This window comes from Hylobates moloch, unplaced genomic scaffold, assembly GCF_009828535.3.
Source record: "Hylobates moloch isolate HMO894 unplaced genomic scaffold, HMol_V3 SCAFFOLD_3, whole genome shotgun sequence".
In the NCBI taxonomy this organism is placed as follows: Eukaryota; Metazoa; Chordata; class Mammalia; order Primates; family Hylobatidae; genus Hylobates; species Hylobates moloch.
Window position 1 is genome coordinate 162,747,164 of NW_026652278.1, and position 25,299 is coordinate 162,772,462.

The following is a 25,299-nucleotide window of genomic DNA, read 5'->3' on the forward strand; positions in this document are numbered from 1 at the left end:
TGGGGCATGTCCACCTGGATTGGCCCACAGGGCTGATACTCAGGTCTGGGATATGTGCTTTTGGCTATTTGGTCAGCTTAGTATCATACCTGCCAAGAGCGGCCTGAGGAATTGTTTGTCAGGTCCTGATTGGGGATACAGGGTCACTGGGGCAGGCCAGGGCTCTCTCTGGAGGGTGCAGGTGTGCTGTGAGACTGTTTCTCAGTTCCTGTGTGCAAGCACATAGCCACTTCACTGGCCCTGGAGCGTATCAGCTGCTCACAGGCTTGGGGGCCCCTCCTGCTTTGGGGAGGGTATGCAGCAGTTTGGCCAGCTCAAGGGCAGATTCGCCCTGAACAGAACAGGACCAGAGCCACAGCCTATCCTGGGCCCATGCTTTACTAACCTGGGATTGAGGTGTTCAGCTTCCTACATGGGCTTGGTGGAATGAAGATAGAGCCCAAGTGCTGGAGAGGTGCAGTGGCTACTGGCCCTCAGAGCAGGGCACACTGCAGAAGTGGCTCTGGTCTCAGGATGGTGCCATGCTATAGCACCATGGCTCACAAGGGATGAATAGAGGGTTGGGGGTCCACACCTTGTTCTCCTAATCTGGGACAATGCAGCTGTGTGAATTCCCAGCAAGACTCCAAACCTGTCTCATGACTTGTGAGGACTGCTGGATTCACCTGCTATAAGGACTGTAGGTGTTTGTGATGGCAATGGGCACTGGTGGGGATCTTCTGCTCACCTTTTCCTTGCAGCAGGAAGTCCTTCCTGACTCCAGCAGATCTCACCCAGGTGAAGAAGACAGGCTTCAGAGGCCAGGTGCCTCCAGCTTCCCTCCTGCACTTCCAGCCACCACAGCTGCATCTCCATCCCCCACACTGCACCCCAGTGCTCTCCTTTTGGTACTCTAGTAAAATCTTAGCTGTTTATTTGTTGCCTGAGTCCTTTCCTGTGGAGGAGGGGAAGAACACCAGGTGTCTGTATTCAGCTGGCTGAATCATGTTCGGCTGAACATCACTCCCAATACAATTTTTTGAAGAACAACAATGTTAGATGGCTTATAAGCCATGACTTTAAGAATTACCATAAAGCAGGTGCTCGGATAACTGGCTATCTATATGCAAAAGAATGAAACTGGACCCTTATCTATCACTATGTACAAAAATTAATTCAACATGGATTAAAATCTTAAATGTAAGACATAAAACTATAAAAATCCCTGAAAAAAACCTAGTAGGTACCCTTCTGGAAAGCCTCAGCAAAGAATTTATGACTAAGTCCTCAAAAGCAATTGCAACAAAAACAAAAATTGACAAGCGGGAACTAATTAAACTACACAGCTTCTGCATAGAAAGAAACTATCAAGAGAGTACAGAGAGAATCTATAGAATGGGAAAAAATATTCACAAACTATGCATCTGACAAAGGTCTAATATCTAGTATCTATGAGGAACTTAAACAATTCGGACAGGTGCGGTGGCTCACACCTGTAATCCCAGCACTTTGGGAGGCCAAGGCAGGCAAATCACCTGAGGTCAGGAGTTTAAGACCAGCCCAGCCAACATGGCAAAACTCCATCTCTACTAAATACAAAAATTAGCCAGACGTGGTGGTGGGCCCCTGTAATCCCAGCTACTTGGGAGGCTGAGGCAGGAGAATTACTTGAACCTGGGAGGTGGAGGTTGCAGTGAGCCAACACTGCACCACTGCACTCCAGCCTGGGCGACAGAGTGAGACTCCGTCTCAAAAAAAAAAAAAAAAAAAAAAAAAAACTTCAACAAGCAAAAACAAAGACTCATTAAAAGGTGGGCAAAGGATATGAACAGACATTTCTCAAAAGAAGACTTACACGCAGCCAACAATCATATGAAAAAATGCTCAACATCACTAATCATTAGAGAAGTGCAAATCAAAGCCACAATGAAATACCATCTCACATCAGTCAGAATGGCTATTATTAAGAAGTAAAAAAAAAAAAAAAAAGCTGGCAAGTCTGCAGAGAAAAGAGAATGCTTATACACTGTTGGGAATGTAAATTACTTCTGCCACTATAGAAAGCAGTTTGGAGATTTCTCAAAGAATTAAAAATAGAACTACCTTTTTACCCAGCAATTCCATTACTGGGTATATAGCCAAAAGAAAACAAATCATTCAGCCAGAAGACATATGCACTCATATGTTCATCACAGCAGTATTCATAATAGAGAAAACATGAAATTAACCTAGGTATCCATCAATAGTGGATCAAATAGAGAAAATATGGTACATATACACCATGGAATAATTTTAAAAGAACAAAATTATATTTTTCGCAGCAACATAGATGCAGCTAGAGGCCATTATCCTGAGTGAATTAATATAGAAACAGAAAACCAAATACTCCATGTTCTCATGAATAAGTGGGAGCTAAACATTAGGTACACATGGACATAAGGATGGGAACAATAGACACTGGAAGCTACTGAAGGGGGGAAAGTAAGATGGGGACCTATTGGGTACTATGCTCACTACATGCGTGACAGAATAATCCTACCCCAAACTTGCCTCACACAATATACCCATATAACAAATCTGCTCATATACACCCTGAATCTAAAATAAAAGTTGAAATGTAATAAATAAAAGGCAAATTACCATAAAATTAGGGACTTAGCAAAGGACAGAAATAAAATAAGTTTAAGGTAATTCAGTGGTGAATTAATAGTATTTTCAACAAATCATAATAGAACAAGTAGATATGCATATTAAAATATAAGCTTCAAGCTTTGCTTCACACCAGATATAAAAATGAACTCAAAATGGATTATTGACCCAAATGTCAAAGATAAATCTATTAAATTTCCAGAAGAAAACATAGGAAAAAAATTATGACCTTGGGCTAGGTAAAAAATTTTTTAGAGGAGATAACAAAAATGCACAAACCATAAAAGGGTAACTTTATCAGATGGACATAGTCAAAATCAAAAACAGCTAATCTTTGAAAGACAGTATAAGGAAATGAAAAGACAAGCCACAGATTAAGAGAAAGTATTTGCACAATACATAGCTGATGATCTTCCAGTATCATAGACTCATTAGCTCATGAGTTATTCATTCAAACAGCATTTCAGTCTAACTGACTTTTCTTAGGAGGTAAGTTTAATCAAGTACAAAATTTACAGTGAGAATTGTTTTGTATTGAAGCAATTATATCTTTTTCTAAAACACATTCAGATGTGAAATGAAGCAATTATTTCTTAATCCCAAACTTCCAAAGCAAGTAATTCCTCTGTGGTTAAATGGTCTGTATTAAATCTGGTTATGTAAGCCAATAACCCAATATTTTAACACAATAGAAGTTTGTTTCTTACTGTTGTCACAGTCATTTGCAGTTTAAGAGGGTCTAGGGATGATTCTGCCCTATGCTGCCATTTGAAGATTCCATCTTCTTGCTTCCTGTGGTTTTGCTACCTTTATAGGGCCTCGTGTTATTGTATTGGACCTAGCTGGAAGACTGGCAGAGATAGAGCATGGCAATCACAAGATCGATTTGAAGTGCGCGGTCTGAAAGTGGGGTCACTTCTGCCTGCGTTCTATTGCCAGAACTCAATGCTATGGCCACACCCATAGGCAGGGAAATGCAGTTAAGCCATGTGCACTGGAAGAAAAGGAAGCAAGTGATCATATACAATTGCCTCTACTACAGTGACCATGAGAAGAACACATACTTAACCATTTTCCTTTAGTACCACATATATTTTAGTTGCCTAAAATTTTTTGGAGCAAAGTGAATTATAAATCAATCAATTACACTTTCCTTGTCATTCAATTATTTTTATTTATTTATTTATTTATTTATTTATTTATTTATTTGAGACAGGGTCTTGCTCTGTTGCCCAGGCTGGAGTGCGGTGGCATGATTTCAGCTCACTGCAACCTCTGCCTCCTGGGTTCAAGTGATTCTCCTGCCTCAGCCCCCCAAGTAGCTGGGGCTACCGGCACGTGACACCATGTCTGGCTAATTTTTTTATTTTTGGTAGAAGTGGGGTTTCGCCATGTTGACCAGGCTGGTGTTGAATTTCTGAGCGCAGGTGATACCCCCGCTTCAGCCTCCCAAAGTGCTGGGATTACAGGAGTGAGCCACCACGCCCAACCATCTTGTCATTAAATTATAACCAGTTCAATAACAGGGATGTTCTGTACACTGAAAACTTTCCATAGTACTTTTTATTATATGTACCATTATGTAAGGAGATCATTAAATTTTTGCTATGATCATCAAAAAATGCTATAAAACTGACATCTAATGAAATTTGAAAGTTTCCACATTTGCACCCATATGTGTAAATATGACTACACATAAATATCTGAATCTATGTTTTCAGATAAGTTCAAACAAAAATGTGTACAATAGGTATAGTTCATTATTTATGTTCTTTATTTCTTCTTCTTATCTAGGACAAAAGTACATATTGACTACCTCATTATATCATGGTGTGATAGAAAGAGAAGTAGGGATCCCAGGCTCTAGCTCTGGCTCCCAATATCTGTGGCCTTGACAAACCAGGTCATGTCTCTGGAATTCACCAGAAAAGTAAAAAGTGCATGCCAGATGATCTCCAAGGTACTTTCTGTTTCTGGTATTCTGGGAGTCTTTATGGGGCCATCAACTCAAGCTAGCTGGCTCCCATTTGGGTCAAAGTGTCTTATCTTTCAAGAAGTGAACATTCTGGTGTCAGAAAGTCAACTGAAATGAAAAGAGAGGGAGTAAGGGAGGCAAGGCGGGAGAGAAAGAAACTAAAATGAACCAAAATTCTTCTTTACCCTAGGAATTTGTAGAAATTTGTACAATTAACTCTACCCAGGGAAAACTAGTTATTTATTTTCTCCCCACAAGACGTTATTTGGGCCACCCTATGCAGCATAATGAGGCCCTGCCTCTACAGAAAAAATAAAATATATAAAAAATTAGCCGGGCATAGTGGCACGTGCCTGTAGTCCTAGCAACTCTGGAGACTGCGGTGGGAACATCACTTGAGCCTAGGAGGTCGAGTCTGCAGTGAGCCATAATCATGCCACTGCACTCCGTTCTGGGGGACAGAGGCTGACTCTGTTTTTTAAAAAAGAGATATTTGGGGCTCAGAAAGTCAGTAAACATTGCCACAGATTATAACCTAATCTACCCTGCACCTATTGATTGTGGGACAAGATGTAACATTTCAATAGTTAAGATAATCAAATAAATATTAAAAATATTAAAATTTCCCAATCACCTCTAATTCATTTATAAGGATTAACCACCAATAAGATGATTTAGGTTTCAAAAGAAGCCACATGAAGTAGTGAAAAGAGCACAGAAATAGAAGCTTGAAAATCTACATTCTATTCTCTGTTCTGACCCATTTGTAGGATACGGGCAAGTGACTTAAGATCTTTAAATCCCAGTTCATTAATTGAAGAATAAAGTGTTTGGATTTGTTGGTATTTAAGATGTCTGGCAACAGTGGAATTTCTTGACTCTATGAAAGATGAGACTTAAATTGAGAAATAGCGGTAACCTTACAATACTGAAAGCCTATCCCAGTTAGATGCAGTAGGAAGGCTCATGAGCAACGTTCTCTTAGGAACCAGAATTCTTGCTTATTTTGGATTTACCACCACTGTTATAAGGAGGAGCAAAAGAAAAACTTTTCCATCCTGGTTAGAAGATAAAAGGGTAAGTTAAGATCATATGTCACAGATCTCAAGCCAGCAAAGTTTATAGGTAGAATAATTTAAAAATAAGCATGTATGTAATCTAGATCAGTGAAAATATGGGAAACTTGTTATTTTTTATCATTAATTAGATCAACAAAACTGGGTGGTGGGAGGGGGGGCCCAAAGGCTTCTTAAGAGAAATTAATCTCAGTTTCATGCCTCAACTTGAAATGTACCAAACTTTCAGGTAATAGATTTATTTCATAGAAAGCAAAAAGAGAATATATATTGAAAAAATTATTCCAAATAAAATGAAAATAATTTCCAGCAAAGATTAATATTGCTCTTAGAACTTAAGGTACAGGAATTTTTTAAAAAAAGAGATTTCATACTCAGAAATATTCTCATAGCAGGAATTTTTTCTAGAGTCATATTAGAAAATTTCCTGAATATTATAGTAGTGAGTAACTTCATTTTCATTTAAATCTATTTTGCTGTTAGATTTCACACACCAAACATCCTATTAGTCTAGGTGGTTCAATTGCATAATAACAGTATTTTTTATCGCTTTAGATGATCTCTTTAGATCTGCTGGATAATTTTATCATTGAGAGAAGACGAAGACTGTTGTTTGATTACTCGAGTCTTAGGACAATCATAAGTATTTAGATTCATAAAGCCAAATAAACAAAAGGGGGGTTTGTTGGTGGCCATATGATGAGCACCTAGCTTCTCTGTCATTAAAAGTTTCCTCACACCCTACGATGTAACAAAACATTTCACAAATAGCCAGAAAGAAAATCAGATTCTTGTGACCCTTCTCAAGATAGTTATTGTGAATGCTTGTGCGTAAACATTCTGAGACAGACAGGGGTGCACACCCTCCCCGCACCCCACTGCCACACACAACCTATCTCAGAAATTTACGAAAACATAGTCTAACAGTTTCTGTGGAAAATGCCTCATTAATCTTGGGCGAGTCACCGTAGGAACCTGTGGAAGATGAAATCTTGAACACGATGGACCCTTTTCATCAGTCATTGATTATTGTTAGAAATAACTCTTACTTTTTCATGTTACCTACAATCTTCAAAGTAATAATGGTTTTCAGTACAGAAATAAGTTAGAAATATTTCAAAGATAATGACTCAGGTGTCATTTTACCATTCCCCATTACACTAAATATCTAAAATAGTAAAATGTTTAAAGTTATACTTCGTTCTCTGCCCGATTTTTTGTACATTCCACGAATTCTCCTGTATCTCTGGATTATCTATGCCCCTGTTCTCAATTAAAATCTCCAAAGAATGGAAATACTGAAATACAAGAAAAATAGACGGAAGCTACAAGAGAAGAGAGAAGAAATAAAAGAGAAAGATAGGAACTTCACAGTCTTAAAATAAAAGGTAAAACTTCCCTTCTAGACTCTATTGCTCAAGATTTTCAGCATTGACTGTGATAACAAAACCTTCTAAGGCTTGAGTAAGTCTTTTGAAAAATTTCCCTTTTTTTTTTAACTCACTAACTATATCCAGAAGGAAACAAAATTCAACTGAAATATGAAGCTCTCTTGGATGTCATAGACAGCCCACACTACGTGTTTTCCAAAAGGGAGGAAGTTTTCCAAAAATTTGTAGAATGAGGTAGGTGTTTGTTCATTCTGGGCAAATCATTCATTAACATTCAGAACACTTTTAAGTATGCCATGATAGATTCTACCCACAGCCTCTACAGCACTTGTATTTCTTCAGCTAATTATATTAATACATTAATTAACAGTGGCAAGGACAAGCCTCAGCCCTCTAAAGGCAGGCAGTGACTTTACAATTCACAGAGAATAAATTGGAATCAAAATAAGGCTTGGCTTCTGTCAGTGGTGTGCTGGTGCATGTGCCAGGCTTAACATCAGGCTTCCCAGAAGGGAAATAAATAAATACGTATATATGTATATATAATATATATATATTATATACATGTGTTTATTATTTCTTATAAATTTTACTAATATGCACAATGTATAGTATACAAATTATAAGTAATAATGAAATACCTAAAACTATTTTACATTTTATATAGCCAATTTATTCTCACAGAAGGCTGTTGTTTATTTTTGCCAGATTCTTAAATCCATAATCAATCTCTTTACAATTAATGAATGTGGTATCAATGTGAATGTTGGTTAATATTCCATTTACCTTAACAAGCAAGGTGAAAGTAAACACATCAAAGTATAGTGGAACTTTATTCATTTATCAGGGATGTGCTCCTTTGCTGAATCAGATAATAGTTTGCGAAAACAGTACTGGAAGGATATGTCATCAAATTGTGTGCTATTCACAAGGTAGCAGCTACAGCTACAACATCCTTTTAGGTTTGATCTGCGTTCTTAACGTTTCTTCCATTGCTTCCTCAAGTCTAGACTACCAAAAATAAATAAATAAATAAATATTAAAGGCTTGATTCTTAGTGTTTGCTGATTTCCATGGTTTAAGTACTCCCATGATGACAGAATTTAAGCTACCAAAATCCCTGAACATGGAGTTTGGAAGAGATATGCAATAGCACAGCATTATGTAGTATTTCCACCAGACAGACACAATAATTATAAATAATCTCAAGATCACAGATAATATTATGATGTAAGTTAATTAGAAACTAATGAATTTTGATTATTACCTTTCCTTTTGATATAATTTATTTAACTGTAAGTTTATCCACTCTAATTTTCATTATTGGCTGTCTTTAACAACAAAATCACAAAATACCTGACTATTTAATAATCTGTTTTTGTGAGCCAGTGTGAACCAGCTACGGCACTTCACTGCCTCTTGTTCAAAGTTTACTAGCAGCTTGAGTACTGAACATTTTGTTACAGCTTCATGAATCTAAATTCCTGCCCAGGTAAAAGATTACTGGAGTTACCAGAAAAGAATTTTGTTTAACTTCATCTAAGACTAAGACTATACCACTTAATAAGTCCTAAATTTGACAAATGCTTTTGAAACTTAATTTGTTAACATTATAAACTTCTTACATCAATGTGTATTTACACATCACTGAAGAACAATAGAGGGTAGTTTACATGGGTTGACATGCTACATAGGCTTAAGGGCTTTCTGTTTCTTTGTTTCCAAAACAGATTACAGTGATCAGAATAGAGGTAGCAGGCAAATAGTCTGCTTATTCTCACTGAAGCCATTCAGAGCAAAATTTATTTATGCTATAAGATGCCAAGGCCTATAAAATTCCCAAAGCCCCATCTTTAAGAATGTAAGCAACAGATACTTGGATGTACAGACCAGAGTTTGGCCAGAATTCCATTAAGTAATCTTGAGTCCTATCAAAAAGCTAAGCTAAAAGATACATTAAAATAAGTAATATATTTAGTTGTGAATAAAACTGTGCCTCTAAAAAGTGAACAGACAGTGACAAAGCAGAAGGACCAAGAGGGCCAGGAAGTTGGCCTCAAAGAGGGTCTGAATCCAAATTCCAGTCAAGCGGCTAAACTAACCATGTAACTTTGGGGAATTATTTAATCAGTCTAATCTTCAATTTCCTCAAAGATAAATTAGAGATTGCAGTACTATCAGGATTATATGACAGTCTATTTGAACATTACCTGGCACATAGTAGCAGATCAGTAAGTGACAGTATCATGAAAACATACTCCCTTCTGCCTAACCAGAATGGCGGAGACTCAGGTGAGAACCTCATTGCGAATACGTGTGAGTAATTACTCAAGATTCTTTTTCTTGGCAGATTTTATTCAAAGGTGAAGTAAGCAAATACTAGTATTAGCTCCAGAAGCTACCTCAGCCCCCAGATATCTACAACACACAGTTGAAGTTTGTCCTTTGAGTTAAGGCAATGCACATGAAATATGGGACTCTGAAGCTGTAGAGTATTTGATCACCATCAAATACAAGATATTTGGAAGTACTGATAAACCTCTGCAGTCTGTTACAAAACAATAATAAAGCAGAGTGTTAAATATCTGCTATCTGCTATTGAAAGAAATACAAACAATTCAAAAGGCACAATTTAGGTATGATGAGATTAGAAAATTCCATTTTAGATGCATATTTTACCTCGAATTGATTTCTTTAGCCCTCAGTAGCCACTAATTTATTAATCTGTATTAGTTTTTCCATTTCATTTTTCTGAGAGAAGGTGGAGCAAAGAACAGGTAACTGATTTAGGTGAGGATGGGAAACTCCTACCGCCTGGGAGGGCAGTCTTCACAGCATGAGGCAGTGATGGGCTTGGGCCAACCGCAGCCACTGGGGAGCAATGGGGGGCAAGACAAGGGAAGAGCTGCCCCAAACAAGGTGATTTCATTTTCTAGTTTTTTGTGAAAACACTTCTGTCCACAGTCATAAAATCACTCTTTGAGACACACAATATTTTCTTGGCTATTCTCATTAATATAGCAGTATTGTAACAATTTTGTAAATTCTAAAGAAATTACTGGGACCTTTAACTGCAAAGTCATCTTGTGAGGTAATGAACAAAAAGAAATGCTTCAACTGAGTTAACAGTACCTCTTCATGCTGGTAAGACTCTAGAAAAAATGTACGAGCTAGAATTTTGGAAATAGCATGTAACAGAAGCAACAGCCAAGTGGGAAATTAAAGTCCAAAAGCAAAAGCAGTGGCAGCTCCAGAATGTTTACAAAGGAGAGGCATAGGGGTCATCTTTTAGGTGGAAAGAAAACTAGAGAATTTTCCTTGATACAGTATTTGCACAGCTTTTGCTTACAGGATATATTTATTTAGAGTAACTTGGTACCAGGAGTTGGAGGGGGCCCTGATGGAGATTATGAGTGAAATAAAGTCCATGCAAGACAAAAAAAAAAAAAGTCTCACATTTCTTTGCCCATATACCTGCAATTGCTAAAATGAGAAGGGAAAAAAAAATCTAAAATTATATCCTTAGCTGATAAACTTTACCCAATATTTTTCTACTTATAAGAAACTAAGTTTAATCAATAATCAATCAACATTGATTGCCTACAATATGTTTGGCATAGAAATTGGTACTGGGTAGGAACAAAATATGTTCTCTGCCCTCTCGTTGCTTAAATCAGGACAGAAGATGGACATCAGGCAAGAAAGTGAAGTGATTGGTTTCAGAGGAGGAGGAAGGATGAGTGGAGATTCAACCTGGTCTAGAGGGTCATGGAACGCTCCATGAGGAAGTGGCATTCCAAAAGGAGTTGCCTAGGCAGAAGCTGTGAGTTAAGGGGTGAGAGAGCTGAAAGGAGAACAGGAACAGAAAACATTTCTAGCAGAAGGAACTGAATGTGGGAAACTCAGGAAGCAAAACGATAAAGAGTCTGAGGAATTTAAAAATCCCGTCTGTCTGGAGCTGAGAGGGTGTTATCAGCCGAAGTCTGTAAGAAAGAGGAAAACCACATTGGCAAGTCCAACAAAGAGAATTGAGAATTGCTTCACAGGCATGAGACAACAAAAGACTATAACTTCAAGAAGCAGGAATCCCTAAGGCTAGGAGAACAAGGAGAAGAGAATAGGGTTACTAGAACCTAGAAGCTTGGAGGAGGGGCCAGAGCTGGAACCCCGGCCTCAGAGCAAGGGACTCTGGCCGGCACATCCTGATGGTATCTGCCGGGACACAGTGAGGCTGTTTTGGGTTTTGGCGGGGAGGCTGGAGCCCACTGCTATTAGGGTGAAGAGCTCCTGCTGGGGTGATCTGCATACTCGGGAAAAACTCAAAGGAGCCTGCAATCACCCCCACCTCGTGGTTACCAGCAGCATCTCATCCTTATGCTGCTGTTGTAAGACCAGGAGGCTGTTGCCCTAGTCTAGGTGACAGAAGGCAGTGACCTGGACTGGGGTGATGTGTAGCAGTTATTTAGTATATAAAATCTGAAGAATTTGTGATGGATTACATTGGAAATGGAAGGAAAGAGGAGGAACAAGGACAACTCATAGATTTCACTGGAGCAAGTAGGTGGGTGCTAAGGCCATGAACCAATACAGGGTTCCAAGTAGGAAAGGAGGGGTTGAAGAACAGAAGTTTAATTTGGGACACCTATAAGGCATTCAAGCAGGAAGAGGGGCTAGAGCATGGGGGACGTATGTGATCTAGAAATATAGTTTGGAAAACTTAGGTAGGACAGATAGTAGTTGAAGCCGTGGAAATGAGTAATCTGGCCTAGGAGGGTATTTAGGTCACCGAAGAGGGCTTGGACAATGCTGGAGCAAACTTTTAAAGGAAGCTGTACCATACATGAGCTAAAATGCTTCTCTTTGATCATCCACACGTACAGCCGTGAACTGGAGAATTATCACTGAAATATAAGAGACAGCAACATACCAGCAGAAGAAAAGACAATAACGTTATCAGTCGAAATTATTCTTGTTGTTGCTAAGCAATTTAAATCTGATTGAAGCATAAGTTTACTTCTGAAGAAAATTACATGTCAATTTATACTTTTTTATCAACCGCTATCTTCCACCACTGGAAAATAATGCAAGTGAATCTGACACTCTCCTTAAGAACGTCTCCACGAGCATATCCAACTGCATTTTGATATGGAATTGCCTCCCCCCTTTTTAATATTAATACTTCATTTACAACCATATATTCATAGTTAAAAACTACCATTTTATTAAAATATATCAAGTTGTTTTATTCTCCATTATTTTGCTTTTCACTTAATCTTTTTAATTCCTGCCCTAAATTAGAGTAACTCACTCCCACCAAAGCCTATTGTAAATGTATGCTGCTGGCTAAGTGTTCTCTTTTCAGGTTAGAGGGGCATCAGTCAGGACTCTCCATTCTTCCCAAAACTGCAGAGTGAAAAGTACAGCTGCTTCTTTCAAGGAAAGTGAAAAAAAAATGAAAAAAACTGAAGCCAAGTGTTTTGCTTTTCTGTTATTTTAAAATTCAAACTCTCAGAAGAGCTTCAATTTCTGTCTTTGATCTCAAAAGCAATTTAAATAGGAAGAATTACTAAAGAGGTGGGATTTATCCTTTTCTTTTAATCCAGATATTTCTGACATTTCAACTATTTCTAAAGAAAGTTGAGAAGGTAAGATCTCTGCAATAGCTCTACAAGGGTGAAATAACAGATACAAAGCTTTATAACATTTTTATGTATTGAAGTTTTTAAACTATACTAGAATAAAGTTACAAATTTCAGGTAGTTAGCAAGAAGTTTTGCCTGACCTTTGTATTTTTTTCTCCTCAAATCACCTTACAAAGTGTTTTTAAATCGTGACAACCTCCAGAATTTCTCATTTTATTTGCCTTGGGCTCGTAAGTCTCTTTCATAGATATTTCAGCAAGGATTGGAAAAGGCAGGGTGAAAAAAAGAGTAAGACTTGCTTCATCATTTTAAAAACATCAGAACTAAAATATATTATGGACATAAATACAAACTTAGAGTTTCCAAAGTGGATATAATTTGTGCAGCTCAATGTTTGATATCTAGATATATTTGTAACATCTCAAAGCACTCTGCCCTGATTTTTTTAGACAGATTTACAGAACCCAGCTTAAGTTAACAGAAGTTGTAAATTATGTCTAAGTGGAATTTATAAACAAAAGTTAAAGTTGAGCATGCAAGGAAATATTGAAAAGTTTGCATAATGCTGTCAACATCTACAGTGCCAATGTTCATCCTTTCTTTTGTTATTAGCTGAACTTTTTTCTGTATACATGGATATATGTCTGAGTAAGTATGTGTGTACAGATTTATGTTTTCAAATGAAACAAAGCTGTGCAGCTATTATTGCAGGGGTCGACTGGTCTCTGGGAGCACGTGCTTCCTCTGGCCTATTAAAATACAGTACCAGCATTTCCCTCTTGTAGCGTTGTGAGTGTGATCTGACCTGAGCTTGCATTTCTGGGAAAGCGCCTGGAGAATACCAATTTAATTTAGAAACTGCTCAGCGTAAGTGTTGGGTAGGGTTTGACAGTGTTGCATCAGGTGATCAGATAAATTTTCAGAGATACCACAAAGAAAGGTTGGAAATGTCATCAGAGAGTTTATATTAAGCATAGTTTTCCTACAAATAAATTGATTTTAAACACCATTTAAATTTATAATCTGTGCCAGATTTCAGTGTTTTATTGCATTACAGAAGTTAGGTGTTACTACCCTGTTTTCAAACTGTTTTAGTACCTAGTATGGGCTTTTTCTTGAATTGCAAACATTGCTGCTTCTTTTGGATACTATTAAGCAAATAGCCAAAATGGAAATTCATATGTCATGGAGATGACAAATATTTCTCCTGCTAATTGAAATACTCTAATGTTGTTAAATAGCATTTTCGGATATGTTTACTCTTCTATAGGCTTTTTCATTCTTATTACACAGTCAGATGTTAAAATATGTGCACATGTGTATATATATATATATATATATGCGCACACATGCGTATACACACATACTTTTATAGTTGGATTAGACCTAGAATGTCTTCAAAAAATTATGAAAAAATTTCTCCTTCTCCACTTATCATCATCATCTAAAAAGCATGCATTCAGCTCAAATTTTATTGAGCATGCACAAGGTATCTTAAGTAGTATCATATATTGTCCCTGAAATTAATAGGGGAAAAATATTTCAGTCTAGATGAAAATCGTGTTCATTAGTAACTGATATAATGTTATTTCCAAGGATATTCAACTTTATTTTCCTTTTGATGACACTCCGTGGAGAGAAAAAGCTGTTTAATTCAAAAATTGGACTGTTTCTTCTTAACTGGCCTATCAGCTTGCTTCTCTTCCTGCCTTTTTATTGAATCCATACTTTGTATTTCAGTGGCCCATTAAATTCTTCCTGCTTTTTAGAGTTTCTTTGAAAATATCTTGTGAATACTGCAGGAGAAAAATTGCACTGAGTCTTACAAATCTCCTGTATTCTCTAAACAGGGACAGAAATGCCTTTGGGTTTTGTTTGCTTTGTTTTGTTTTGTTTTTAAAGGAAGGATAGAACATTAACACATGACAACAGTGAGATTACACAGATAAATTTTTGAGTCCTTTTATCTAGTAAACATTCTAATGACCTACTTCAAAGGCAGGCTGGGAAGAAGCCTCCCTGTCCTCCTGCCAGAATGAGAGGCGAAGCTCTTTACCACTCATATGGGAGATATGAGGAGACTTTGAATGGATCATTGCTTTTTATGAGTAGTAATGAGGTGAGAAGTATTCTAGTGTGTGGCACAGGCCTTCATTAAAAAGCGTGAAACAGAATGGCTTATGGTTAAAGGGGGTAATTTGTTCTAACATACTTGCTAAATTGTGTTGTAACCACGCCAGTTAACAGCACTATATTTTCCATAGGATTCCTGAGTGCATTTGTGTGCAATTATTCTTCCCATACACAATTCAGGGATTTTTCCAATAGCTTGCGTTAACTAGTTGACAATGCTCACTCCTTCAGTGGAAAGTACACGGAGCCCCACCGTTAAAAAGGGGTGAAAGAATCCAGAGATGTTCTCATTCTCTTTCTAAAGCCAAAGGGTTCTTGTAAAATCAAAAATTCACAGAACCCAAATTTAAATGAATACCATTTGTCCAAAAGGTAACATCAGAAGTAACAGGTAGTTTAATAACTACAAAGCCTCAATTTTCAAATATGCATTATAATTAATAGAATCCATAAGAAAGAAAATAAGATTTGGTCATTTCAAGTCCTTCATTAAAAAAAAAGACAAGAAAAACTGAAAAGTAAGAGCAATAATTTTGCTACATTTGTGAAGAAATTCTGCTCATAACAGAACTTGAAGTTCTACAACATACCAAGATTACTTGTTCAGACTCTTACTGTTCATTGGAAAAATCTTTCTATTTAGGGAAACATAACATGTTTTTTTCACGTGACCAATTATCAAAAGAGAAAATGCTGTAGGACAGAAACATAAAGGTCTGGATAAGACCCAGAATTTGGGTATGTCATATGAGAAAACTATTTTAAAAGTGGCAACTTTTTAAGACACATTATTACATGGGAAATGTTATAACATTAAAATTTGAGGGGAATATCCCTATGAATTTTCTGGAATTTTCTTGAAAGGCAATAATACAAATATGCATTGTTTTATAAAATACTTTGTAACTGATGGCACAATATTATTGTAATAAAAACATTAATTAAATATAATTGATAGACAATCACAGACTGAAAACGGAGACTTAAAATTTAAGCACCAAAAACCTTTACAGTGAGACAGGAAGTGTTCATGTTTGTCCACCCTCTGGAATTTTTGAGCCTTTGCTGTGGGGGAGAAGAATTTCCGTTTTGTCACTTTCCATCCATTTCATTATTACTCAGTTTTTGCACATTCGTTATTTGATATTTTGAAACCAATGTTTGCAATCGTAGGTAAGTACATGATTCTAGCTTCAAGAATAAATACTGTCAAACTTAATAGAAACCAGGCTGTGGGCCTCCAATAAATGTAATAGGCCCAGCCTCTCCTTTCTACTTCTTTTATTGGGTTTTCAGGAAAGTCTATGAAAGAAATTCTAATTGCAGCTGCTCCTAGCCAATGCTTCGGTTCTCTTCCCCTTAGAGAGGGAAATGGTAGCTCTGGGCTATGTGGTGGAATCAATGGTTTGGTGTTTGTTTTTTGTTTTCAAGCTAATTGAATATGTAGCATAGTAAATAACAAAAATTATATTTACACATTGCCTAATTTTCATCACTGCGCCACAAGGGGTAAACCAGATACAGCTGTTATTTGAATACAAAATAACATCTTATTCAATGCTAAATTCACTGACCTAGAACGTTGCCCAGAGAGAACAAATCTTTTTATCAATGTCTGAATAGTTATTCTCAGAATGAATTTCACCTTTCCTCAATTTAACACGAATATGAACACTCTGAGTTAATAAGTGACAACTAGGATAGAAAACGTGGAGACTGACATAGGAAGAAATGTACGTTAAAGGGACATTTGCCATTCTTTAAGCTTTCTTGTTATTTTTACTTCTTTTTTTTTTTTTAAGAGACAGAATCTCACTATATTGCCCATGCTGATCTAGAACTCCTGACCTCAAGGAATCTCCTCGCCTCTCCCTCTTTAAGCTTTCTTTTGCCTTGTGTCTTATTTATGTCTGACTGGAAAAATTAAGACTTGTGAGACTGATAAAAAGAAGTAACACAAGGATTATATTAATACAGTGTGAAATGAATGTATTTCATTGAAACTGCTCTGAGCTAAGCTGGTCTAATTGTCTTATGACATCATGGCTTCCCACAACTGGGAATTCTCATAGCTTCATGATATCAAATGCCTGCACTGGCTTGCGTGTAGTCTGGAGGTTTCTCTGAAATTAATTTTTTCAAATCAAGAATAAAACAAATATGAAGAAACAAAAGGATAATAACTATCAGACAGGAAATATGTATCCAAATATGTTGAGACTAAATGCTATGTAATAAAACATGAGTCCTGAGAGAGAAAATAGCTAAAATATTCCAAGCCAAGTGTATACTCACAGTTGAGAAAAGCTTTTATTGGAAGACTACTAGTGGTTGCATTTTCGTAAGAAAGGTGAAGCCACTTAATAAAACTGTTGCATGCTCCAAGCCTCTGGCAGGTGTGAAGGTGACAATCCCATTCAGCCAGTAGGAACAAACTGGGCAGTTGAAATGATGTGACAGCTCCATTCTCTCTGTTGTGGACATCTCTACTTAGGTAGGATTAAAGCAGTAGAATGCATAGGAATATCTAAAAAAAAAAAAAAAAAAGTCCAGTTTTATTCTGTTTCATCAAAGTGTCTGAAAATTGGGGAGTAGAAAGGAAGAGGGATAAATATACTTGGGGCAACACTGGCAGTAGCCAACATTTTAAAGCAATCATTGTTGATCTTTTGATGCTCCTCTTTTGGTTGTATTACACATCTTTCCAAATCCTCCTCGTGTGAGTCTCAGAAAGATGCTAAGTAAACTTAAGCATTTCCTTCATGACTTGGCACACTTAAGGTGGTACCCTAGCCTCCCCAAAGTTTGTCACTGCCATATTAGTCATTACTGTACTTGAAATTTTACCTCTGTTACATCCATTCAATTACATCTCAAGATACCCACTCTTGATTTATACTATAAGCCAAGGCCCAACTCAAGTCACTTCTACACATAAATTGGACTTATAAACTTCTGCCCATCAGAGCCCCCTTGTCCTGGCTAGTATCTGTATCACATTTATTTTAGGTGGTTTTATTTAATTTCCCTACTTACTATTAGCTTTAGTTTGTTCCTAGATTGTTTCATGATAAACTCCTGAGGACAAATAACATGTATTACAATTTCCAATTTGTTTTGTTTCACCAAGAGTAATATACAAACAAAAAGTAATACAAAAGTTGAAAGACACCCAGCACTTTGGGAGGCCTAGGCAGGTGGATTGCTTGAGCTCAGGAGTTTGAGACCAGCCTGGGCAACATGGTGAAACCCTGTCTCTACCAAAAATACAAAAAATGTAGCCAGGTGAGGTGGCGCAGGCCTGTGGTCCCAGCTACTTGGGAGGCTGAGATGGGAGGATTGCTTGAGCCTGAGAGGAGGATGCTGCAGTGAGCCAAGATTGTGCCACTGCACTCCAACCTGGATGACAGAGTGAGACCCTGTCTCAAAAAACAAAAACAAAAACAAAAACAAAAACAAAAAAAAGAAGTTGAAAAACAGAAGAAACACACTAGCCTCAATACCTCCTTTCTTATTGTATATATTAATATCTTTTAAGGAAAGACTCCAACCTTAATGCCTGATTTCTAATGAATCTCATGGTGGGAATTACTATCTCAATAAGAAGAAAAGAAATAAAATTGGCAAACAGCAGAAGTCTTGAGATGAGCATTACTTCGTGGTACTTCTTGAGATTTCTCCCTATATTACCCAGTCTGCTTGGCATTGTCTAGAAAAGGAGAGAGCAAAAAATGAAAGTAAAAATGAATCTGAAATGTTAGATATTTGGAAAAGAATGAGAGACTGGTTTGAAGAAATATAAGAGAACAAAGATATGCTTGCATTTTGAAAGCCGTTTTCCATAAATTCTTCAAGAGCTGAATATGCTAATTTAGCACACTGAACCAGTGATTTGATTTATCCTGTTCTGGATTTCTGTAATATAAAGAAATTATGACTATAGTGAATGTCTAAAAATAGCAAAGTACAACCAATCATGTTTCTTATTTATTGAAAACCACTAAGTGAACATGACATGAGTGGTTCTATTCATGATATTGAAAGAATTCCTTTTTATACCTCACAGAACAGAAAAGCCTTTTATCCTTTTAATCAGAACAACACCTTTCCAGATTATCTAACAAGTCAGAAAACCCATTTCTTATACTATGATATGGCATGTTTTAGGTTGCTGGTCAAAACCTCCTTTAATTAAATTGGTCATATATATGAACCCAAAGTATTTAGAATTAAGGTCTCTGTACTAAGACTAATCCGTTTAATTTTCTTATTTATGCTATTCATAACTGAAGGAAATTTAAAGAAACTGCTAAATATTGCCCATTAATTTTCTCCTTGCTTAATTTTGATGTAGAAATAATTTCGGTTTTATTTGTTTACCAAGAAGTACCATATTTAGGAACATTTAGCTAGACGTTTCAAAGCTATAAATAAAACTCTAACTTAATTCTGCAAACTGTTCGGTACCCCAATAACTAGAACCATAGAAAATAACTGGCTGGCTGCCAAAAAGTAAGGCGTGGGATAGAAAGGCTTTCTAGTATTCAAGTTTCTGAAATGAGAAATTTAAATGAATGCTCCTTATGATGTCAAGAAATCTCCATCCTGCTTAGTCCAACTCAAATATTTCCAGTTTTCAAGTTAGTATCTCCGTTTAAAATAAGTAAGTGTGGATTGGTCTTCAGTGTTTGTCTGGATGCTTTCTGGCAGTGGAGAAACGGGCATGGAAGAGTTCCCAGATTCTCCCCACAGCCTCGCGTTAGAGCAAAGGTGTTAATTTCCCTTGTAATTTTTCCTTCTCAATAACAGCATGCTCAAACCCAAATATTTCTCATTATATTATTACAATTTTAAAAAATTGCTGGCTTATCCAATTCTGATCTGAAAAACCTTTCTCTAATTAGTGTCTTTGCAAAACTGAACTCAGGCAAATTTTAATCCCTCATTTACTGATTTTATTTTAATACTATTACTCAGCATATGTTGGCTGCATTAAACCATTACAGTAAAAATTAAAATGAAAGTCATATGATTTATTCCCCTTTAAAAGTGCTCAATTGGTCTAGTAAAAGTCAAGTGCCAAATACCAGATGTCTGATTTAAAAGAAATTCTGAACAAGAAGGAAAAAACCCTCCCATTACTCTCTTAAGATATTTAGTTGAAATTAATGCGATCCCAGAAAAAAATAATATTAACAAATGAATACATTTGTCTGAATATATTTGATTTAAGAAAGAAGATGCAGGGAATAAAAATAAAAATATATTAATATTTATTGATTTAAATCTCCCTTTTGAAAAATACATTTGTACTGCTGTTACACACAATTTTCAAGCCAACTTGATATTTTACAAGGAAAATTAGAGTGGTAGTTTCAATTTAGAATGCAGAAGGTCAGAATAGGAAGACAAGAAATAGTATAGATACTTATATCAAGTTTTTATTACTTTTCCTCCAAACTTTTGTTTCTCCTCATTATTTATTTATCAGCATAATTTTTAACCAAAATCCACTTCCTGGAAAAATAAACTGATGTGCTGAAGTTAATAAAAAGATATGTTCAAAAGAAATAGCCAAATAAAGATAACTACTTTTTCAGTTCTTATTATACTTTCAAGACAACTATTTCATATTCACCACTCCTAAAACATAGTTATTCCCCAACTCCAGATCTTTGCCCACATTACTTTTTTCTTTCAAAAATTGCTGTTCTCTTTCCAACAGTTAAGATCTAGACCTCAAAGATGGTCTAACTATAGCATTTCTTCCATAATTTTTTAAAAATTATTCCTCCCCCACCCACTGTGCCATAACTACAATAATGCTATAGTAGTCACTGGCTAGCAATTCCCAAAACATTACTGCCTTTCTCCCTGGATGCGGCAAGATTACAATTCCCAGTTTTCTTTTTTAGTAAGGTATGGCCATATGAAAGTAGACTGACCAATGGGCTGTCCGCAGAAGTAGTAATACCCTCTGTATGGGTATTTCCTTTCACTGTGCTGGCTGCATTTGATTGGCAGTATGATCGTGGCGGAAGTCCGTGCTGGAGGTGGTAGTTCTGGGGTTCCTGATGGCTCCATGCAGTACAGCCTGCCCAGGAGGCACCTGGTTCACCCCCAACCCCAAACCCAGCCCTCCTTCCTATTGAACTTTACATAGCATAAAATATTATATCGTGTTTACCCACTGAGATTTCTCAGTTTCTCAGCAGCTAACAATATCTTAACTAATGTAAGTAAAATTATGATCTCTCAGTTGACAGAATATACATAATATTTTGTGTTTTTCTTGTCACTGTCTATATTCTCCTTATTTGTTAATGATACCTCTTCTGACGAGTTCCTTAAAGTCAGGAACTCCTCTTTTTTTTCAGCTTTTATTCCTTACAGCCTCTGGTAATAAGTAGACGCCTAATAAATTTCCCTTTATCTGTCAATCTGAGTTTATTATGCTACCCAAAACTAACAGTCTCTTGGTTCATTCATTTATTATTTTATTCATTTATTTATTCAAAATATCTGTTGCGTCTTTGCCACTTGTCAGTGCATTAGACACCTTTGGGATATCTTCCCAGCTCACATTAACTCCCCATTCATAAGGGGTGACCTTCGACTAAGGTCTCAGTGAATAAAGCTTGTGGCTGACTTGACCAGAGTACATTATCTCACTCAAGCTGGGCCAGTTAGATCCTGTCCCCAGGCAAGTTGCTAGGAAATAGGTAGTTAATCCTAGCTCATGACTGAAATTGTACTCTATCTACTTGAAAGTAGTGGCAGCTATGTAATGCCACATTGACTTGAGAAGCCCAAAAAAGTATGGAGCAAAGAAGAAAAATAAAATAAGCACCCCCAAAAAGTAAAACCCTGAAGGCTCTCCATGGCCTGTATGCAATTATTTCCTTAGACCAGCCTGAATTCTACCACTGTGCTCTATAGCTTAACTATACATTACCTGTTTTGTATAAGCTATGTCAGGATGGCTCCTGTTACTTGCAACTAATAAAATTTTAATTAATAAAACAAGACATGATGAACAAGAGATATATAGCTCTTACCCTTATGGTAAAACCAGTAGACGGCAATTCAGTAACTTTGCAAGGGAAAAAATATGAACTTATTTTTCAGCCGTCTCAGATGCTGATTTTCCTTCCTTTTGAAGAAAAAGAATTGGGGGTGATTTTCATTTATGTTACACATGTAACAAGAGTTTTATTATTCGTGATAATATCACGTTCTCCTCTCCTAATGTTTTTTCTCTTGTTATTTTGCAATTCCAAGGTGCAACAAAAATTGTAAATTTAAACATCGGAAAAAGAAGTCAAATACATCCGTGTTGAACAGAGAGAAAGGTGGGAAACTTTGAATTGGGGTGATGGTAATGGCGATGTGACAAAGTGGAAAGATAGAAAACATTAGTGAGATGAAAGATGCGGAACTTAGGAACTAATTACACACAAGAACAACAGAGGGGAGAACCAGGGATGGCTGTGTTTCAAGCATGAGTCACTAGGAAAATGGCGCTAGACCAGGATGCTGGTTAAAGGAGAAAAAATGATACATGGCATATTGCTGCCTTTCAGAAAGTCTCTATTCTCAGGGTACATCAAGATATTTCGGAGAGCTTTGAAAAGATACAATTGCCCCACCTTCAGCCCCAGAGATGATGAATCCGTTGGTCAGGAGTGATTCTGTATATTAGTGTTTTTAAAAGTCCATGTTGATGATACTGAGAACAAAATTCATCTGAAGTGTCTGGCTCTTCCACAAAAGCATTTGCTTGTTTACTTTCTAAAAGATGTTTCTTAGCGGACTCTGGGGACTTAAAAAGTGTGGAGGGAGGAAGAGGGCAAGGGTTGCAAAACTTCCTTTGGGTACTATGTTCACTATTTGGGTGATGGGTTCAATGTCAGAAACCTGCATGTGTAGCCCCTGAATCTAAAATTTCAAAAGAAAAATAAATCAATTTAAACATAAAAGTGTTTTTTATTTAAAATAGTAGAACACTGTGCAGAAAACTTGAAAACCATGCCATTTAGTAATACGGAGTTGAAAATTAAGGCAGAAGATAAGAGGAGGAATGAAAAAATGAAAACAAAGCAAAATACCTATTAAGTAATACAGAGGATGGAAAGAAAAGGGTGTATTCTGTAAGTCCTGCAGTTTCTTTTCTTTACCTCAGATACTGAAGCTTCTGACGATTCAGAAAATCCAGAAGACTCTGGGAAGTAGGTGAGGTTTGACTTCAATTCCTCTTCCTGCTGAATTCCCAATCTTTCTGTGCCTCTCACACCACACTCAGTGATTGCCTGTTGCTTTTACTTACACAGACACTTCTAATCACTATGACTTCAGCTTTTCTCTTCATTGCTTTCTGGGATGGAAAAGAAGGAATAGTTAGCTAGGGAATTATCCAAAGCATCGTTAATAATTACCTACAAAATAATTCGCTTCTATAGCTACTGAATGAATGAATAAGTTGCTACATAAGAATCAACTACAATTCTTTCCTTTTTCTCCTCTTCAAAAGGAAAGAAGAGACATTATCTACTATTTGTTAAACTGAATTTAAACAAGAGCTGAAAACTAACTCAGCTTCTCCTCCCGTACAGAATAGATAAAACAGATATGAATCAGTGAAGCAGAAACCATGTAATAGAAAAAGTGGAATATAATGAATTTGGATTTGATGTTTTACAAGCAGATACCCCAAGTCAAATTTCACAGCAGTAAAAACAACAGAAGTCCACAAAGGATAGATGAAAACATATCTCTCTCCTCTCTCCAATCTCCCTGTGTGTGTGTGTGCGTGCGTGTGTGCGCGCGTGCGTGTGCGTGTGTGTGCGCGTGCGTGTGTGTGTGCGCGTGCGTGTGTGTGCGTGCGTGCGTGTGTGGTGTAGAGAGACGGATAGATTCCTTTTCAAAAAGTGTCCAGAGGGGGAAAAAAATGCATCATGCCACCTAGTGGCAGAAATTAAGTTGATTCTTTTAACCCAACAAAGCGACTTTGCCTTTCGTTAGAAAATCAGATGAATTCATTAACATAGTGGAATCATGATTTGGCAAACTACACAGTAGTTAAAATGTAAATACCAGGTCTATGTTTTAATTTTTCATCCTCCAATGGCATTAAGAAATATGGTGAACTTTAAAGAGCCCTGAAGTCAGAAGCAGGATATCTTTCCTTCTCTTTCTACCAGGTCACTTAACCACCCTGGAGCTCAGTTTCCTCCATAAAGGGCCAGAATAGATGAACTCTTAGCTCTTCAATTCCATGTTTCAAAGTATGCAATAGACCACATAATCAGAGTACTCTTATCTAATGCAGTTCCTTGTGACAAAGTCAGGCCACCATCTTCACTGACTAAACGCCAGATGACATAACAGGCCTTCTACACTTTCAGCCTCATTCCAGTCACATTTTACAGATTCCATGCTTCATTGCAAGCCTTTCTTTATTGCTGCTTTGCATTATTGGATGCCTGCTGCTGAGAGTCCCTAGATTACAATTCTTAACTTCTGTGAACTACAATGGTGCATATTTGTAATGTATTTCTCTAACTTACGTGAATGTCCACAAATTCCCCTTTGAAATCAAGTAAAGTATTCCTCCAAAAGAAAAAGAAATAGCTTGGAATTATGTGGCAATATTTTTCAGACATTGTGAAGTATAATTGCCCCTTTCTCCTACTCTCACTAATAATATACATCCATAATGATATACATCTGTGAATCAGATTTAGAAAAGGCATTAAAAGCAACAATTAATCTAGGCTATCCAGAATACATAATCTCCTACTAACTAATCTGTCCTTGTAACTTAGAGACAAAAATGTGAACATTTTGTTTTAATTCAAAAAGAAATAAAATTTTCTTAAAATATAAGATTTTCTTTTCTTTTTTATTTATTTTATTTTATGTATTTATTTATTTTTTTTTTTTGAGCTAGAGTCTTGCACTGTTGCCTAGGCTGGAGTGCAATGGTGCGGTCTTGGCTCACTGCCACCTCTGCCTCCTGGGTTCAAGTGATTCCCCTGCCTCAGCCTCCCGAGTAGCTGGAATTACCGGTGCCCGCCACCACGCCCGGTTAATTTTTTGTATTTTTAGTAGAGACCGGGTTTCACCATGTTGGCCAGGCTGGTCTCGAACTCCTGACCTGTGATCCACCCACCTCGGCCTCCAAAAGTGCTGGAATTACAGGCGTAAGCCACCGTGCCTGACCATAATATTTTCATAATTCCAAATGTGATGGAAAACCCATAACACTTAGCTGATGCAATTGTTTAAAAAGTATCAGATACATAGATGAAAAGTCTTTTTAGTCAGATATTTGACTTTCTCTGCAGCAAAGCCTTGCCCCTCACCCTCAGCCCCAGCCAGCTGAGGGAAGAATAATTAGCTCTCCAAAGAGAATAAGTGGTTAATGCAAGAACATGTTTATTTGCTCTAAGAAG

General features: G+C 36.9%; 1 long non-coding RNA gene across 1 annotated transcript; it reads right to left on the bottom strand.

Annotated features, from left to right (window-relative positions):
• Positions 1–823: 823 nt before the first annotated feature.
• Positions 824–23,673, bottom strand: LOC131382989 (uncharacterized). Its single transcript, XR_009212633.1, has 4 exons — positions 23,554–23,673; positions 23,023–23,219; positions 17,141–17,372; positions 824–934 (listed from the first exon to the last, which is right to left on the bottom strand). It is a non-coding gene; the product is annotated as an uncharacterized LOC131382989 (long non-coding RNA).
• Between the last annotated feature and the right edge of the window lie 1,626 nt (positions 23,674–25,299).